At 37.3% G+C, this 19,238-nt stretch overlaps 1 protein-coding gene across 1 annotated transcript in view; it reads left to right on the top strand.

Annotated features, from left to right (window-relative positions):
• NBDY (negative regulator of P-body association) overlaps positions 1–18,365 on the top strand; it is a 106,554-nt gene extending 88,189 nt beyond the window's left edge. The window contains exon 5 of the mRNA XM_065915745.1: positions 14,085–18,365. The gene's annotated coding sequence lies outside the window, so the exon portion shown is untranslated. The remainder of the gene's footprint in view (positions 1–14,084) is intronic.
• The last annotated feature ends 873 nt before the right edge of the window (positions 18,366–19,238 follow it).

The raw sequence follows: 19,238 nt of genomic DNA, 5'->3' as shown, positions 1-19,238 counted from the left end.
ATGTGGTACATATATACAATAGAATTCTGCTTAGCTACAAAAAGAATGAAATTTTGACATTTGTAACAACATGGATGAACTTGGAAGGTATTATATTTAGTGAAATAAGTCAGATAGAGAAAGGCACACAGTATATGCTATTCCTCACATGTGGAATCTAAAATATTAAACAAATGGATGAATATAACAAAACAGAAACAAACTCACAGATATACAGAAGAAACTAGTGGTTACCAGTCAGGAGATGGAAGTAGAGAGGGGTCAGTTAAAGGTAGTGGAATAAGAGGTACAAACTACTATATATAAAATAAAGAAGCTATTGATACAATGATATGTTGTTCAGCACAGGAAATTTAGCCAGTATTTTATAATAACTTTAAATGTTGTATAATCTATAAAGATATTTTGTACACCTGAAGCTAACATGCTACCAGCCATTTCCATATAAAATAAAATATTGATATATTAATTGTTTCAATGATATCCTCTTATATCATCTCACCCTCTCCTTCCCACACTGTGTCCAAAATGCCTGTGTTTCCTTTACTGCCCCTTAAGTAGTACTGTCAGTATTATCTTTCTAGGTTTCATATATATGAATAAATATATAATATTTGTCTTTCTCTTTCTGACTTACTTCCCTTTCTATGAAAGACTCTAGTTCATCCCCCTCATTAGAACTGACTCAAATGTATCCCTTTTTTTAACGGAGTGATATTCCACTGTGTATATGTATCACAACTTCCTTATCCATTCTCTGTCAATGGACATCTAGGTTGCTTCCATGTCCTAGATATTGTAAATAGCGCTGCACTGAACATTTGGTTACATGTGTCTTTTTCAATTTCGGTTTCCTCAGAATGTATGGCCAGTAGTGGGATTGCTGGGGTGTATGGTATCTTTAATCCTAATTCTTTTAAGGAATCTCTATATTATTCTCCATAATGGCTCTCTCAGTTTGCATTCCCACCAACATTTGAGAGGGTTCCCTTTTCTCAACTCTCTCTCCAGCATTTATTGTTTGCACTCTTTTTGATGATGACAATTCTGCCTGGTGTGAGAGGGTACTTCACCGTAGTTTTTATTTGCATTTCCCTAATAATGAGTGATGTTGAGCATCTTTTCATATGTTTACTAGCCATCTGAATGTCTTCTTTGGAGAAATGCCTCTTTAGATCTTCTGCCCACTTTTTGACTTTTTTTTTTTTTTTCCTGATATTGAGCTGCTTGTGTTGCTTGTATGTTAGTGATTAATCCTTTATCAGTTGTTTTATTTGCCATTATTTTCTCCCATTCTCAGGGGGGTCTTTTCACCTTGCTTATAGGTTCCTTCACTGTGCAAAAGCTTTTAAGTTTAATTAGGTCCCATTTGTTTATTTTTGTTTTTATTTCCATTATTCTAGGAGGTGAATCGTAGAGTATCTTGCTGGGGTTTATGTCACAGAGTGTTCTACCTATGTTTTCCTCTAAGAGATTTACAGTTTCTGGTCTTACATTTAGGTCTTTAATGCATTTTGAATTTATCTTTGTGTGTGGTGTTAAGAAGTGGTATAATTTCATTCTTTCACACAGATTTGACCAGTTTTCCCAAAACCACTTGTTCAAGAGACTGTCTTTTATCCATTGCATATTTTTGGCTCCTTTGTTAAAGTGTCCATGGGTGTGTGTATTCATATCTGCACTTTCTATTTTGTTCCATTGGTCTATATTTCTGTCTCTGTGCCAGTACCATACTGTCTTGATGACTATTGTTTTGTAGTATAATTTGAAGTCACGAAGGTTGATTCCTCTAGTTCTATTCTTCTTTGACAAGATTGCTTTGGCTATTTGAGGTCTTTTGTGTTTCATTTCAAGTTGTCAAATTATTTTTCCTGGTTCTGTGAAAAATACTATTAGTAACTGGATATGGATTCCATTGAATCTAGATTGCTTTGGGTAATTTAGTCATTTTCACTACATTGATTTTTCCAGTCTAAGAACATGGTATTTCTCTCCATCTGTTTGTGTCAACTTTGATTTCTTTCACCAGTGTCTTATAGTTTTCTGCATACAGGTCTTTTGTCTCTTTAGGTAAATTTACTTTGAAGTATCTTATTCTTTTTGTTCCAGTGGTTAATAGGATTATCTCTTTAATTTCTCTTTCTGATATTTCATTGTTTTCAATTCCAAGAAGTCTTGGTTAGCAACGAAGCCTGCTTGCAGTTTGGTAGAGGATGCCTCTCTGGGGCCCAATTATCTCCTACCGGCTCTGGCTGCCCCCGCTGCCTGTCTCCGGTGGGGGATGGGCTGGTCCGGAGCCTGCTAGCTCTCCTCTGGTATTTGCTCAGTCCTTTGTTCTGTAGCGGGCCTGGCAGTGTCTTAGGTTAGGATTTTTTGTGGGATAGTTCTTGCTCTCTCTCTTTTCTCTCTCTTGCTCTCTGGCTATCCCACAGTTTGGGTTGCTATCTCATGTTAGTTCCCTCAGATTGCCCTCAGGGCATTCAGGCCCTAAGCAATGCAGCCTGCGCCTCCCTGTTCAGTCCCCGCTTCCTGGTCAGGGCTATGAGCACTGAGAGTTGCCATTAGGCAGGTAATCTGTGGGTTTGAATTATTTATTTGTTTTTCCTCCCGGTTATGTTGCCCTCTGAGATTCCAAGACTCCCCACAGACCTGCCGGTGAGAGTGTTTCCTGGTGTTTGGAAACTTCACCTCTTTTAAGACTCCCTTCCTTGGATGGATCTCCATCCCTACCTTCTTTTGTCTCTTTTTATCTTTTATATTTTGTCCTACCTCCTTTCAAAGACAATGGGCTGCCTTTCTGGGTGCCTGATATCCTCTGCCAGCATTCAGAAGTTGTTTTGTGGAATTTGCTAAGCGTTCAAATGTTCTTTTGATGAATTTGTTGGGGAGAAAGTGATCTCCCCATCCTATTCCTCTGCCATCTTAGGGCTGCCCAAAACTCCTTTGTCTCTGGTAATGGTCTTTATTTTAAAGTCTATATTTTCTCCTATACATATTGCTACTCCTGCTTTATTTTGATTTCCATTTGCATGGAATATATTTTTAGAGCCCTGCACTTTCAGTCTGCATGTGTCTCTTTTTCTGAGGAGAGTCTCTTGTAAACAACATATATGGGGTCTTATTTCTGTGCATCAATTTAGCCAATCTGTGTATTTTGGTTGGAGAATTTAACCCATTTACATTTAAGGTAATTATTGATATATATGATCCTATTGCAATTTATTTTATTGATTTGAGTTTGTTTTTGTAGACTTTCTTTCTCTTGTGTTTCATTTCTAGGCAATTTCCTTTATTATTTGTTGTAAATATGATTTAGTGGTACTGAATTCTCTTAATTTTTGCTTATCTTTAATATTTTTGATATCTCCTTTGAATTTGAATGAGATCCTTGCTGGATAGAGTAATCTTGGTTGTAAGTTTTTCCTTTCATCACTTTAAGTATATTTTGTCCCTCACTTCTGATCTGCAGATTTTCTGTTCAAAGATCAGCTTTAGCCTCATGGGGATCTCCTTTTATGTTATTTGTTGCTTTTCCCTTGCTGCTTTTAATATTTGTTCTTTGTGTTTAATTTTTGTTAGTTTGATTAATATGTGTATTGGCATGTTTCTCCTGAATTTATCCTGAATTGATGGGAATTCAATTCAGAGAATGGGACACTCCGGGCTTCTCATATTTGGGTGGCTATTTTCTTTTCTATGTTAGGGAAACTTTTAACTACAATCTCCACAAATACTTTCTCATACCTCTCCTTTTTCTCTTCTTCTTCTGGTACTCCTATAATTGGAATGCTGGTGCACTTAATATTGTCCATGAGGTCTCTGACACTGTCGTCATTTCTTTTTATTCTGTTTTCTTTCCTCTGATCTGCTTCAGTTATTTCCAACTTCCAGCTCACTTATTAATTTTCCTGCCTCAGTTATCCTGTTATTAGTTCCTTGGTTGGTATTTTTAATCTCAGTTATTGTGTTGTTCATTGCTATTGTCTATTCTTTACTTCCACATCCTTGTTAAATATTTCATATATTTTCTTTTTTTAATTAATTTATTTTTTACTGAAGGATAATTACTTTACAGAATTTTGCTGTTTTCTGTCAAACCTCAACATGAATCAGCCATAGGCATACATACATTCCCCCCTTTGAAACTCCCTCCCATCTCCCTCCCCATCCCACCCCTTCTAAGTTGATGCAGAGCCCCTGTTTGTGTTTCCTGAGCCATACAGTAAATTCCCGTTGCCTATCTCTTTTACATATGGTAATGCAAGTTTTTATGCTACTCCTTCCATATATCTCACTCACTCCTCCCCTCTTCCCATGTCCATACATCTATTCTCTATGTCTGTTTCTCCACTGTTGCCCTGTAAATAAATGCTTCAGTACCATTTTTCTAGATTCTGTATATCTGTGTTAGAATACGGTTAGAATATGGTATTTATCTTTCTCTTTCTGACTCACTTCACTATGTATGATAAGTTCCATGTTCATCCACCTCATTAGAACTGACTCAGCATTCCTCAAATGCTGAGTAATATTCCATTGTGTATATATGCCACAACATCTTTATCCATTCATCTGTTGATGGACTTCTAGGTTGTTTCCATGTTCTAGCTATTGTAAGTAGTGCTGCAGTGAACAATGGGATACATGTGTCTCTTCCAATTTTGGTTTCCTCAGGGTATATGCCTAGGAGTGGGATTGCTGGGTCATATGGTGATTTTATTCTTAGTTTTTGAAGGAATCTCCATGCCATCGTCCATAGTGGTTGTATCAATTTACATTCCCACCAAAAGTGCAAAAGTGTTCCCTTTTCTCCACACCCTTTCCAGCATTTACTGGTTGTAAACTTTCTGATGAGGGCCATTCTGATCAGTGTGAGGTTATGTCTCATTGAAGTTTTATTTTACATCTTTATAATAATGAGTGATATTGAGCATCTTTGCATGTGTTTGTTAGCCATCTGTATGTCTTCTTTGGAGAAATGTCTATTTAGGTCTTTTCCCCACTTTTTGATTGGGTTGTTTGTTTTTCTGCTATTGAGCTGTATGAGCTGCTTGTATATATTGGAAATTAATCATTTGTTAGTTGTTCATTTGCTATTATTTTCTCCCATTCTGAGGGTTGTCTTTTCATCTTGCTTGTAATTTCCTTTGCTGTGCAAAAACTTTTAAGCTTAATCAGGTCCCACTTGTTTATTTTTGTTTTTATTTCCATTACTCTAGAAGGTGGGTAATAGAGGATCTTGCTTTGATTTTTGTCAAAGTGTCATGCTTATGTTTTCCTCTAAGAGTTGTATAGTTTCTGCTCTTACATTTTGGTTTTTAATCCATTTTGAGTTTATCTTTGTGTATGTTGTTAGGAAGTGTTCTAATTTAATTCTTTTATGTGTAGCTGTTCAAGTTTCCCAACACCATTTGTTGAAGAGGATGTCTTTGCCCCATTGTATATCCTTGCCTTCTTTGTCAAAAATAAGGTACCCATAGGTGCATGGGTTTATTTCTGTGCTTTCTATCTTGCTCCATTGGTCTATATTTCTGTTTCTGTGTCAGTACCATACTGTCCTGATGACTGTAGCTTTGTAGTATAACCTGAAATCAGGAAGTTTAATTCCTGAAGCTCCATTCTTCTTTCTCAAGACTGCTTTGGCTATTGGTCTTTTGTATTTCCATATGAATTGTGAATTTTTTTGTTTTAGTTCTGTGAAAAATGCCATTGGTAATTTGATAAGGATCACATTAAATCTGTAGAATGCATTTGGTAGTATAGTCATTTTCACAATATTGATAATATTGATTCTTCCTACCTAGGAACATAGAATATCTCTCCATCTGTTTATGTCATCTTTGATTTCTTTCATTAGTGTCTTATAACTTTCTGTGTACAGTTCTTTCATCTCCTTAGCTAAGTTCCTAGATATTTAACTCTTTTGGTTGCAATGCCTTAGCTAAGTTCCTAGATATTTAATTCTTTTGGTTGCAATGGTGAATGGCATTGATTCCTTAATTGCTCTTTCTGATTTTTCATTGTTAGTATATAGAAATGCAAGTGATTTCTGTGTATTGATTTTCTGTCCTGCAACTTTGCTAAATTCACTGATTAGCTCTAGTAATTTTCTGATACTATCTTTAGAGTTTTCTGTGTACAGTATCATGTCATCTGCAAACAGTGAGAACTTTACTTTTTCTTTTCTCATCTGGATTCCTTTTATTTCTTTTTCTTCTCTGATTGCTGTGGCTAAAACTTCCAGAACTATGTTGAATAACAGTGACAAAAGTGGGCACCTTGTCTTGTTCCTGATGTTAGGGGGAGTGCTTTCATTTTTTCAGCATTGAAAATAATGTTTTCTGTAGGCTTATGGCCTTTACTATGTTGAGGTAGTTTCCTTCTATGCCCATTTTTTGAAGAGTTTTAATCATAAATGGTTGCTGAATTTTGTCAAAGCCTTTTTCTGCATTTATTGAGATGATCATATGGTTTTTATCTTTCATTTTGTTAATATAGTGTATTACATTGTTTGATTTCTGTATACTGAAGGATCCTTGCATACCTGGAATAAACCCAACTTGATCATGGTGTATGAGCTTTTTGATGTGTTGCTGAATTCCTTTTGCTAAAATTTTGTTGAGAATTTTTGCATCTATATTCATCAGCGATATTGGCCTGTAGTTTTCTTTTTTGTTGTTGTTGTCCTTGTCTGGTTTTGGTATCAGGGTGTTCATGGCCTCATAGAATGAATTTGGAAGGGTTCCTTCCTCTGCAATGTTTTTGAAAAAGTTTTAGAACAGAACACACTAACTGTTCTCTAAATGTTTGATAGAATTCTCCTGTGAAGCCATCTGTTCCTGGGCTTTTGTCATTTGGCGGATTTTTGATCACAGCTTCAATTTCAGTGCTTGTAATTGGGTTGATCATAATTTCTATTTCTTCCTGGTTCAGTCTTGGAAGATTGTACTTTTCTAAGACTCTGTCCATTTCTTCCAAGTTATCAATTTTATTGCCATTTAGTTTTTCATAATAGTCTCTTATAATCCGTGGTATTTCTGTATTGTCTGTTGTAACCTCTTCTTTTTCATTTCTAATTTTGTTGATTTGATACTTCTCTCTCTCTCTCTCTTTTTTTTTTTTTTTTTTTTTGATGAGTCTGGCTAAGGGTTTGTCAATTTTGTTTATTTTCTCAAAGAACCAGGTTTTAGTTTTAGTAATCTTTACTGTTGTTTCTTTAATTTCTTATTCATTTATTTCTGCTCAGATCTTTATGATTTCTTTCCTTCTACTAATTTTGCTTTTTTCCTCTTCTTTTTCCAGTTCCTTTAGGTATAAAATTAGATTGTCTATTCAATGTTTTTCTTGTTTCTTCAGGTAGGATTGTATTGCTATAAGCTTCCCTCTTACAGCTGCTTTTGCTGCATCCCATAGGTTTTGAGTTGTTGTGTTTTCATCATCATTTGTTTCTAAAATTTTTTTTATTTCCCTTTTGATTTCTTCAGTAACCTCTTGGTTATTTCGAAATGTGTTATTTAATATCCATGTGTTTGTGTTTCTTATAGTTTTATTCTTGTAATTGATATCTAGTCTCATAGCATTGTGTTCAGAGAAGATGCTTGATATGATTTCGAATTTCTTAAATTTACTGAGGTTTGATTTGTGACCTAAGATGTGGTCTCTTCTGGAGAATGTTCCATATGCACTTGAGAAGAAGGTGCATTCTTCTGCATTTGGATGAAATGTCCTGAAGTTATCAATGAGATCCATCTCATCTAATGTATAATTTAAGACTTGGGTTTCCTTGTTTATTTTCTTTTTGATGATCTGTCCATTGGTGTGAGTGGGGTGTTAAAGTTTCCTACTATTATTGTGTTACTGTCAATTTCTCCTTTTATGTCTGTTAGTGTTTGTCTTATGTATTGAGGTGCTTCTATGTTGGACGCATAGATATTTGCAATTGTTATGTCATCCGCTTGGATTGATCCCTTGATCATTATCCAGTGTCCTACCTTATCTCCTCTAATCTTTATTTTAAGGTCTATTGTGTCTGATATGAGGATTGCTACTCCAGCTTTCATTTGCTTTCCATTTGCATGGAATATATTTTTCCATTCTCTCACTTTCAGTCTATATGTGTCTTGAGGTCTGAAGTGGGTTTCTTGTAGACAGCATATATATGGATCTTGTTTTTGTATTCATTCAGCCAGTCTGTGTCTTTGGTTGCAGCATTTAATCCATTTACATTTAAAGTAATTTTTGATGTATATGTTCTTATTGCCATTTTCTAATTGGGATTGATTTTTTAGATCCTTTTTCTTCTCTTGTATTTCTTGATTAAGTCCGTGTAACATTTGTTGTAAAGCTGGTTTGGTGGTACTGAATTCTGTTAACTTTTGCTTGTCTGAAAAGCTTTTTATTTCTCCATCAATTTTGAATGAGATCCTTGCCAGGTACAGTAATCTTGGTTGTAGATTTTTCCCTTTCAGTATTTTAAATATATCCTGCCATTCCCTTCTGGCCTGCAGAGTTTCTGCTGAAAGATCAGCTGTTAAGCATATGGAGTTTCCCTTGTATGTTACTTATTGCTTCTCCCTTGCTGTTTTAATATTCTTTCTTTCTCTTTAGTCTTTGTTAATTTGATTAGTATGTGTCTTGGCATGTTTCTCCTTGGGCTTATCCTGTGTGGGACTCTTTGTGCCTCTTGGACTTGATTGACTATTTCCTTTTCCATGTTGGGGAATTTTTCAACTATAATCTCTTCAAAAATTTTCTTGTACCCCTTCTTTTTCTCTTGTTCTTCTGGGACCCCTATAATTCAAATGTTGGTGCATTTGATATGGTCCCAGAGGTCTCTGAGACTATCCTCAGCTCTTTTCATTCTTTTTACTTTACTCTGCTCTTCAGAAGTAATTTCCAGCTCACTGACTTCCAGCTCACTGATTTTTGTCTTCTAGATCAGTGATTCACTCTTCTGCTTCAGATATTCTGCTATTGTCTCCTTCTAATGTATTTTAAACTTTAGTAATTGTGTTGTTTGTCTCTATATGCTTATTCTTTAATTCTTCTAGGTCTTTGTTGATTGATTATTGCATTTTCTCCATTTTGTTTTCAAGGTTTTTAATTATCTTTATTATCATTATTCTGAATTCTTTTTCAGGTAATTTTCCTATTTCCTCTTCATTTATTTGGACTTCTGTGTTTCTAATTTGTTCCTTCATTTGTGCAGTATTTCTCTGCCTTTTCATTTTTTCTAAGTTATTGTGTCTGAGGTTTCCTTTTCTCAGGCTTCAAGGAAAGTTGAATCATTTCCATGAAGAAGGTTGAATTTTTTCTTCTTTATTGTTTCTGCCCTCCTACGTTTGGTCCAGTGGTTTGTGTGAGCTTCGTATAGGGTGAGATTTATGCTGAGTTTTTGTTTTGTTGTTTGTTTTTTCCTTTGATGGGCAAAGCTAAGTGAGGTGGTACTCCTGTCTGCTAATGATTTGGCTTGTGTTTTTGTTTTGTTTGTTGTGTAGATATAGCATCCTGCACAGGTGGTTGTGTAATGCTGGGTCTTGTATTCAAGTGGTTTCCTTTGTATGAGTTCTCACTATTTAATACTCCCTACTGTTAGATCTCTGGGAGTCTAGCATCTTGGAGTCAGTCCTCCCACTCCAAAGGCTCAGGGTTTGATCTCTGCTCAGGAATGAAGATTCCAAGAGTAGTTTTTTATGGCATTAAGGGAGAGTAAAACAAATATCAAAAAATGAGAAACCAAAGATGAACCCCAGACAAATGACAGTTACAAAGTCAGGCATATAATAAGTTAAGTAATGGAATATACAAATATACATATACACCCATGATCAAAGTGAAAACAGTCCAACAATAATAAAGTATAGTAGATTGATCTGGTGAACAAAGAAAGTCAAAAATTATATTTACCATTTAACAACAAAACTAACTTAAGCACAAACTGGAAAACAAAACTAAAGCAAGGTGCCAAGTGGGGAATAAAGCAATGAAAACAAAACTAACAAATATGTTGAGAGGAAAGGAAAGAAAGAAAAGAAAGAAAGAATAGATATGCAAAGTTGAATAGAGGTAGATGAAGAAGATTTATATACATTAAAGATTAACTATAAGGGGGAAAGAACAATAGGAAAGGCAAACAAAGGAATAAATGTAGAAAACTATAATAGGTTTTAAAAATTAAAAATTAAAGTTATAAAAAAGAGAAAAGAGAAAAAAAAAGGAAAGAAAAAAGGAGAAAAGAAGGAAAACTCCACAGAACTGCAAAAGCTCAATGGAAAGGCAGAGGTTTATAACAGCAATAGAAAATGTGACTGATAATCTGTTTCACCATAGATAATATACATGCTGTTCTTTCGAAACATCCCACCCTCACCTTCTCCCACAGAGTTCAAAAGTCTGTTCTGTACTTCTGTGTCTCTTTCTCTGTTTTGCATATAGGGTTATGAGCCAAGTGCTCGGGCCTGGTGCACTGGGAAGACCCAGAGGAATCGGGTGGAGAGGGAGGTGGGAGGGGGGATCGGGATGGGGAATACGTGTAACTCTATGGCTGATTCATATCAATGTATGACAAAATCCACTGAAAAAAAAATAACTAAATAAAATTAAAAAAAAAAAGTAAAAAAAAAGAAAAGAAAATGTGACTGAATATACACTTCTACATATACATCCATAAGCAAAATCAAAACAGTCCAACAAAAATTAAGTACAATAGATTGACCTGGTGAAGAAAAGAAACCAAAAATGATATCTACCAGAACAAAACTAATTAAAGCACAAACTGGAAAATAAAATTAAAACAAAGTGACAATTGGGGAATAAAGCAATGAAAATAAAACTAACAAATATGTTGAGAGGAAAGGAGAGAAAGGAAAGAAAGAATAGACATGCAAAGTTAAATAGAAGTAAATAAAGATTTATATACATTAAAGATTAACTGCAAGGGTAAAACAACAGTAAGAAAAGCAAACAAAGGAATAAATGTAGAAAAAAATAATAATAGGTTTAAAAAATTAAAATTTAAAATTAAAAAAAGAGAAAAGAAAAGAGGAAAACTCCACAGAACTGCACAAAGCCCAATGTATAGGCAGAGGTTTATGACAACAATAAAAAATGTGACTGAGGAAAATGAAAAAAAGCTCAAAAGCTTAATTTGTTTTATCAGTGCCAATAAAATTGACAACTACAACAGAGCGGAAAAAACTCCAAAATAATCTACAGAACAAGGCAAAAAATAAGAATAATAAATATTTTTCTTGAGTCACTGCTGTCAGAGTCCTTTCCCATGCTGGGAATCACAGTCCACCTTACCTCCCTAGAATGCCCTTCAACACTGTACTGCTCTCTGGACCTGCTGTGGGGGCTGCTCAGATTCTAATCTGATCCTACTCCTACATGTTCTTGCCTCCAGTGTCCACAGCTATCAGAGCTAGTGTGTTTTCTTTTGTGGGAGCTCTCAATGGCCTTTTATATATTCCGTAGACACAGAGTCTGCCTAGTTGATCTTGTGGATTTAATCTACAGCTTGTACAGTTCGTGGGAAGGTTTTGGGTCTTCTTTCTTAGTCACACTGCCCCTGGGTTCCAATTGTGGTTTCATTTCCACCCCTACAAGTGGGTTGTCTGCTGGGGTTTAGCTCCTGAGGCTGCCCTGGAGGGCTTGGGTTTTCCCCTGTGAGGGCCAGGTATGGAAGTGGTGCAGCTTCTTGGGTCGCAGGGGTTCTGTCATCACGAGGTACTCAGGGGGTTGACGGTTAGAGCAGCAGGAAATACAGTGCTCTAGAAGGGTATGGCAACCAGTATTGGCCAATACACTCCAGTGTTCTTGCCTGGAGAACCCCTTATCTGGCAGAGAAGCCTGGCAGGCCACAGTCTACAGGGTCACAAAGAGTCGGACAGGACTGAAGCGATCCTGTGCACATAAATACAAGACTTGTTCTTTCTTTTTTGCGTGTGGCAGCTCTGCCCCAGTGAGAGTTGAACGTGAAGGTAGTGCAGTTGCTTGGCTTGCAGGGACCTTGGCAGCATCAAGTGTTCGGGGACACAGGCTGCCTCCATGGCAGGAGTTATGGCCCTATCAGTCTTTTATCGACCCTCTTGTAGCTGATAATCAGAAGGCCTCTTTGTCCTGTCTTTCTCCGTAGGTCTGCCCGTTCAGGCACTTAAAGGGATCCCTTGCCTGGGGTCCTTCTCTGTTGTTCAGCACTTCAGGCACATAAAGGAGCCCTTCTGACTGGGGTCCTATTCTGTAGATTGGTGCATCAGGCACTTAAAAGGTCACCCTGGGTGGGGTCGTACTCTGTAGTTCAGTGCATCAGGCCTTTGATGGGCCAGGCTCTCTATTGTTCAGCTGCCCGATGCTGGGGTGTGGAGAGAGAGGGGCTATGGTGACGGCTCCACTCCCTACACGTGACTCAGCAGTATCACCTTGCTTCCATGGATGCCTGGCTTTCCTCCACATGCATTTCCCACCACGATCCACTCCCTCACATCCTCTCGACCCGTCTTTCCACAGTTAACAGCAGCCCTTGCACTGGGATTGCTCCACAATCCCTAAACTCCAGCTCCCAGCCGCTGCCCCTTCCAGGAGACCATGTTCCTGAATAGTGTATGTATGGCTGTGGCAAGAACTGTCTGATTCTCATTCCATTTAGACTGCCACAGATCAGCTATTTCACTCTCAGTCTTAAATGTTTCTTGTCTGACTCAGACAGTTGTTCCGCTATGGGGATCGGACCCCTGCTTCAGTTCCCCCACCAGCCAAGGGCAAGTACAACCTTACTAACACTCCTGTTTCTCCCCCTAGCTCCTTCATCCTACCGAGTTTTGCGTGGTTCCATATATTCTTTTCCACTGGTCAGGTACTCCTGTCTTCTCTCAGCTGTTGTTCTGTATGCACTTCTGTGTCTGAAGGTGTATTCCTCATGTATCTGTGGAGATAGATGTACTCCATGTCCACCTACTCCTCTGCCATCTTGTTCTCCCTCATGTATCTTCTTGATCCGTGTCTCCAGTCTCTATCTGTGCTTCCATTTTATTTTCAAGATTTTGAATAGTCTTTACTATCATTACTCCAAAATCTTTTTCAGGTGAACTGCCTATTTCCTCTTCATTTGTTTCATGTTGTGGGTTTTTACAATATTCCTTCATCTGCTACATGTTTATTGTCTTCATTTTGTATAATTTAGTGTGTTTTAGGTCTCCTTTCTGCAAGGTGGAGGGCCACAGTTCCTCTTAATTGTAGTCTACCTTCCATGGGTCTGCTGGACCAATGCATTGTGAATATTTCTTGGTTTGGGGGATTTGTGCCACTGTTTTCATGGATGGAGCTGGATCTTGTCTCTCTGGAGGACAATTGTGTCCAGTAGTGTGTTTTGGGATGTATTTGGGCTTTATATGGCTTTAGGCAACCTGTCTGCTAGTGTGCAGTTTTGTATTCCTGTTTTGCTAAAAGATTGGCATGAGACATCAGGCACTGGAGCTTGCTAGCATTTGGATGGGGCTTGGTCTTAGTGTTGAGATGGAGGCCTTTGGGAGAGGTCTTTCTGATTAATATTCTTTGGGGTTGGGTCCTAGACTTGGTTCTCCCATCTTGGGGTTTTAGGCCCAGTTGCTTACCGTGGCAGCAAGACTTCACAGGCCACATAGCACAGAAGACAAAACCCCAAGACTAGTGGTGAAAGCAACAATCAACAACCTAGAACCCCCAAAGGAACTCGTACTCAGATGTCACTTTTCCCTCGCTCTTCACTCTCAGGTTGTGTACTGGAATCTTTCTTTCAGATTGGGCCATTCGGTGCCTAATTCTCCTTCGAGCATGTTACCGTGCCTTTCTAATCACCTGCTGAGGTGATTTTCCTTTGTGATCAGTCTGGTTTCACTTGCTCACAGGTTCAACATGCAGGGGTGTGGCATTTGTTACTTCAGAATCATTTCTTTATCTTTTAAGTTGCCTGCCTGAGAAATCAAGTTTTTATGATTTGGAATGGTTTTCTGTGTTTGGCGTAATCTTTATTAGGTCTTTAATTACTTAAGAAAATTGGGTGTTTTTAATATTAAAAGAACTAAGGATTTTTTTGTTTGCCTTATAAGCCCATAACCTTCTAAGAGAAGCAGACGATATTAAGACAAGGTGGCAAGAATACACAGAACTATACCAAAAGGATCTTCATGACCCAGATAACTATGATAGTGTGATCACTCACCTAGAGCCAGACAACTTGGAGTGTGAAGTCAAGTGGGTCTTAGGAAGCATCACTAGGAACAAAGCTAGCTGAGGCTATGGAATTCCAGCTGAGCTATTTCAAATCCTAAAAGATGATGCTGTTAAAGTGCTGCACTCAATATGTCAGCAAATTTGGAAAACTCAGCAGTGCCCACAGGACTGGAAAAGGTCAGTTTTCATTCTAATCTCAAAGAAGGGAAATACCAAAGAATTTTCAAACTACCACACAGTTGTACTCATTTCACATGCTACCAAAGTAATGCTCAAAATTCTCCAAGCTAGGCTTCAAAAGTACATGAACTGAGTACTCCCAGTTGTTCAAGCTGGATTTAGAAAAGTCAGAGGAACCAGAAATCAAATTGCCAACATCTGCTGGATCATAGAAAAAGCAAGAGTTCCAGAAAACATCTGTTTCTGCTTCATTGACTATGCTAAAGCCTTTGACTGTGTGGATCACAACAAACTGGAAAATTCTGAAAGAGATAGAAGTACCAGGCCACCTAACCTGCCTCCTTAAAAACCTGTATGTGGGTCAAGAAGCAGCAGTTAGAACTGGACAACAGACTGTTTCAAAGTTGGGAAAGGAGTACATCAAGAGTATATATTGTCACCCTGATACTTAACTTATATGCAGAGGATAGCCTGTAAAATGCTAGGCTGCATGAAGCACAAACTGGAATCAAAATTTCTGGGAGAAGTATCAATAACCTCAGATATGCGGATGACACCACCCTTATGAAAGTAAAGAGGAGCTAAAGAGCTTCTTGATGAATGAAAGAGGAGATTGAAAAAGCTGCTTATAACTCAACATTCAAAAAACTAAGATCATGGCAACCAGTCCCATTATTTCATGGCAAATAGATGGGGAAAACAAATGGAAACAGTGACAGACTTTATTTTCTTGGGCTCCAGAATCATTGCAGATGGTGACTGTAACCATGAAATTAAAGACCCTTGTTCCTTGGAAGAAAAGCTGTGACAATCTTAGACAGTATTTTAAAGAGCAGAGGCATTACTTTGCTGACAAAGATCCATATAGTCAAAGCTATGGTTTTTCCAGTAGTCATGTATGATGTAAGAGTTGGACCATAAAGAAGACTGAGTGCTGAAGAACTAATGCTTTTCAACTGTGGTGTTACAGATGACTGTTGAGTGTCCCTTGGACTGCAAGATCAAACCAGTCAATCCTAAAGTAAAGCAACCCTGAATATTCATTGGGAGGACTGATAAGTTGAAGCTCCAATACTTTGGCCACCTGATGCAAAGAGCCAACTCATTGGAAAAGACCCTGATGCTGGGCAAGATTGAAGGCAGGAGGAGAAGGGGATGACAGAGGATGAGATGGTTGGATGGCATCACCGACTCAGTGGACATGAGTTTGAGCAAGCTCTGGGAGACAATGAAGAACAGGGAAGCCTGGTGTGCTGCAGTCCATGGGATCACAAAGAGTCGGATATGACTGAGTGACTGAATAACAACAACCATCTATATTAATGTTTGAAATTTTTCATAACTTGTATTAAACTGATAGCCATCTACCTGTGATCCTATTTAGTCAACTGTTCAATCTTTTTGACAATTTTGAAACTTCTCAAAATAAAATTCTGAATTTAGCCTTTTCATCTGCAAACTAACTTTGAGGTTTCCCAGAAGCCCCCTAGAAAATCTTGAAGGATTTTTCTCTCACCTTGTAAAACAGAGGTGTTTTAGGTTTATCTGATATGTCAAATTACATGGAGAACATTGTCAAAAAGGAAGTAATGATGAACTGTCTTTCATTATATGTGTACAGATATATATTTTTAATGTAGATATTTCAAAATTAACATGAAGTTCATAGAAGCATGCTGATATTCTTGTTGTTCAGTTAGTACATTAACATGTTGTATGCTACAGAAATAACTAAATTTCCTACACAAATTAACTTACATCAGATCTTTAGCCATGGTCATTTTTTTATCTTTCATCATTTTCAGTTACTGCCATATTGTAATTATTCTCTGAAAGTATTTAGAATTAGCTGCAAATAAGAATGCTCCATGATGGCATGCCTTCAATAACTTGAGGACCATACCACTGAACTGTGTAAGAATTTCCAGAACTAATGAAGAAACTCATGAATTCATATATTTTCCAGCCTGAGATCAAGAAAAATAAGAATTAATTACATTTGACTAAATGAACTGACATGTATTTTTGGAATTTTTAGAATGTGACTTCTTGTTTGAAATATTGCTGGTTAAAACATTAAATATTTTATTTTCCAGATTTAAGGAAACATGTTTTCTTCTTAAGCTATCTATCTGCTGTGGTGTCCTTAGTCACTCGGTTGTGTTCGACGCTTTGTGACCTCATGAACTGTAGCTCATCAGGCTCATCTGTCCATGGGGATTCCCCAGGCAAGAATACTGGAGTGGGTTGCCATGCCCTGCTCTAGGAGATCTTTCTGATCCAGGGATCCAACCCAGGTCTCCTGCATTGCAGATGGATTCTTTACCATCTGAGCCACCAGGGAAGCCCAAGCATACTGAAGTGAGTAGCCTATACTTTCTCCAAGGGATCTTCTCAACCCAGGAATCGAACTGGGGTCTCCTGAATTGTAAGTGGATTCTTTACCAACTGAGCTACTAGGGAAGCCCAAGCTATCTGTAACTTAGAGTAATTTGGTAAATCATATCTTTGTAAACAAAAGTCAACCTTTTTATCATTTCCTCTTAACTGATACCTCAAGAATTTGGAAACTCTTAGTGAATATTCTTATTTTAATGGAAATATCGTTGTTTGCATCAATTCAGTTAGAGTCTGTTCTCCTTGTAACAGAACACAATTGCAAACATTAGTTTATTACCAATGCTTTGAAAGGAATGTTATATTTTAGAATGATATACAATAAATCAGATGACCACTGACTTTAAGGCACCAGTGCTTATAAAGCCAGGCTTCCCAGGTAGCTCAGTGGTAAAGAATCCACCTGCCAGTGCATGAGACAGAGGAGAACTGGGCTCGATTTCTTGGTCAGGAAGATCTGCTGGAGTAAGAAACAGCAACCAGCTCCAATACTCTTGCCTGTAAAATCCCATGAAAAGAAGAGCCTAGCAGGCTACAGTCCATTGAGTTACAAAAGGTCGGACATGAGTGACTGAGCAACTGAGCACACAGGCATGCTTATGAAGTCACCCCTTAGAAAAACTGTCTATACCTGGACTGTAGGCTTTCTTGCCTTACAAATGAGTAAGGAATATCACTTTCTGGCAGGTTTAGGAAGCTCAGGATATTTCAAAGACCTGAAGAAAGAGAAATACACTTAAATCTATAGGTATTTCAGGCTAAGTCTGGTGATGAGTTTTTGCCTTGTTTTCCTAGTCTTAAGAGGCTTTTAAAAGCCCAACCTGAGATTCCATATGTAAAGTTCCAGTAAAGCAAACTTAAAAAGGGCCCATGTGGGCAATCGCTGTGCCTCACTTATGTAAAGAGTGAAACCAAGTCTAATGAAACTAACTCATTTTGTAAACAAATTAGTCTTATGAATATTTTGATTATCTTTCATAAAAATGGAGGTGATTGCAGAGGGAGGTTTTTTTTTTTTGGTGGCTCAGTGGTTTACTTTTTTTCTATTTAAATTATTTATTTATTTTACTTTACAACATTGTATTGGTTTTGCCATACATTGACATGTACACCCATGGCGGAACTTTTTTAAAACTGAAAACTATGGTGTACCCATGTGGATTTCATCTTGCACATTTTGTCAGTCCTTACCAAATCCTTCTTTTCTCCTGTATCCTGCTACAACCGTCCAAATTGAAGTTTCCACTTTTTCCCCCCTCCTGACTTAGAATCATTCAGGACTGAAACTGACCTTTGCTTAAAGTCTTGCAAGGTGAAACTGATGACTTGTCATAAAGTTAAATAATTGCCACACCATTTTTTAAATAGGCAGCCTTTGAGCCTACTGCTGTATGGACAATTCAAAGTTTACCAGAACACCTGATTTTTCCTCACAGTATTTTTGTCTTCCACAGACTACTTCTTGACTATAAATACCCACTTTTCTATCCTGTGTTTGGAGTTGAAACCAATCTCTGTCCCCCATTATAAAAACACATTGTAGTTGTTGCTATACCTATCTCAACTTTCCTGAACAAAGTCTGTCTTACCATCTTTAACAAGTGTCACTGAATATTATTTTCTTTAATAGTTATCAAGACACATTGTTTGGTATTTTAAAACTGACTTGAAATTGCTTTGCTCCCTCTTTTATTGTCTTAACACTTTTATAGGGGCAGTCAGTAATAACCTGCATTTCCTTTTGTCTTAGATCCATTGTCCTATCTGCATTTGTGATGAGGATACAATGAAGGGGTTATTATAGAATACATTCCTTTACATTTGTCCTGAACTTATATAAAATTAATATTTGGTATGCCAATGCATGTGAAAATCCAAACTTATATTCCTTCATTTTTTTTTTTTTTTTGGTTTATGCAACTTTATTGAAGAAAAACAAATCAATTACTAGCAGAGCTATTAGTTGATCACTCATCCATTGACAACGCGCATCATTTATTCAGTGCTATATTAAACAGTGTATTGGAAGATAGATCAAATAAGAGCTCCAAGCCTCATAACAATTTAAGTGAAAATTACAAAATGTTTGAGATGCTATTTTGGAATAGAAAGGGTGTTTGACTTCCAATTTCTATTCTCTGTAGAACAAGAACAGGTCATTCTTTTATTGACATGCATAAAATACATCACATTTTCTGTTTTGCTGATGCTATAAATTCAATACCAATTCTCCAGCAACATCAGTTATGAGCATAAAGTATATCATGTAACCTCAAACCTTTAACAATGGAAGGCTTAAATGGATGCTGCTAGAATAATGCTGCTTCCTATGATGTGATAACTCAGCATCTTTCTCCCTCCCTCTCAGATGATTCTTCAGCATGTTAGAACAACTAGGAATGGTTTTAGTCTCACAACCAAGACACAGGCCACATAATACACATGCTCCATTA

Source organism: Muntiacus reevesi, chromosome X, assembly GCF_963930625.1.
Source record: "Muntiacus reevesi chromosome X, mMunRee1.1, whole genome shotgun sequence".
In the NCBI taxonomy this organism is placed as follows: Eukaryota; Metazoa; Chordata; class Mammalia; order Artiodactyla; family Cervidae; genus Muntiacus; species Muntiacus reevesi.
The sequence above is the reverse complement of the archived record's forward strand: the minus strand, read 5'-3'. Positions and strand labels throughout refer to the sequence as shown.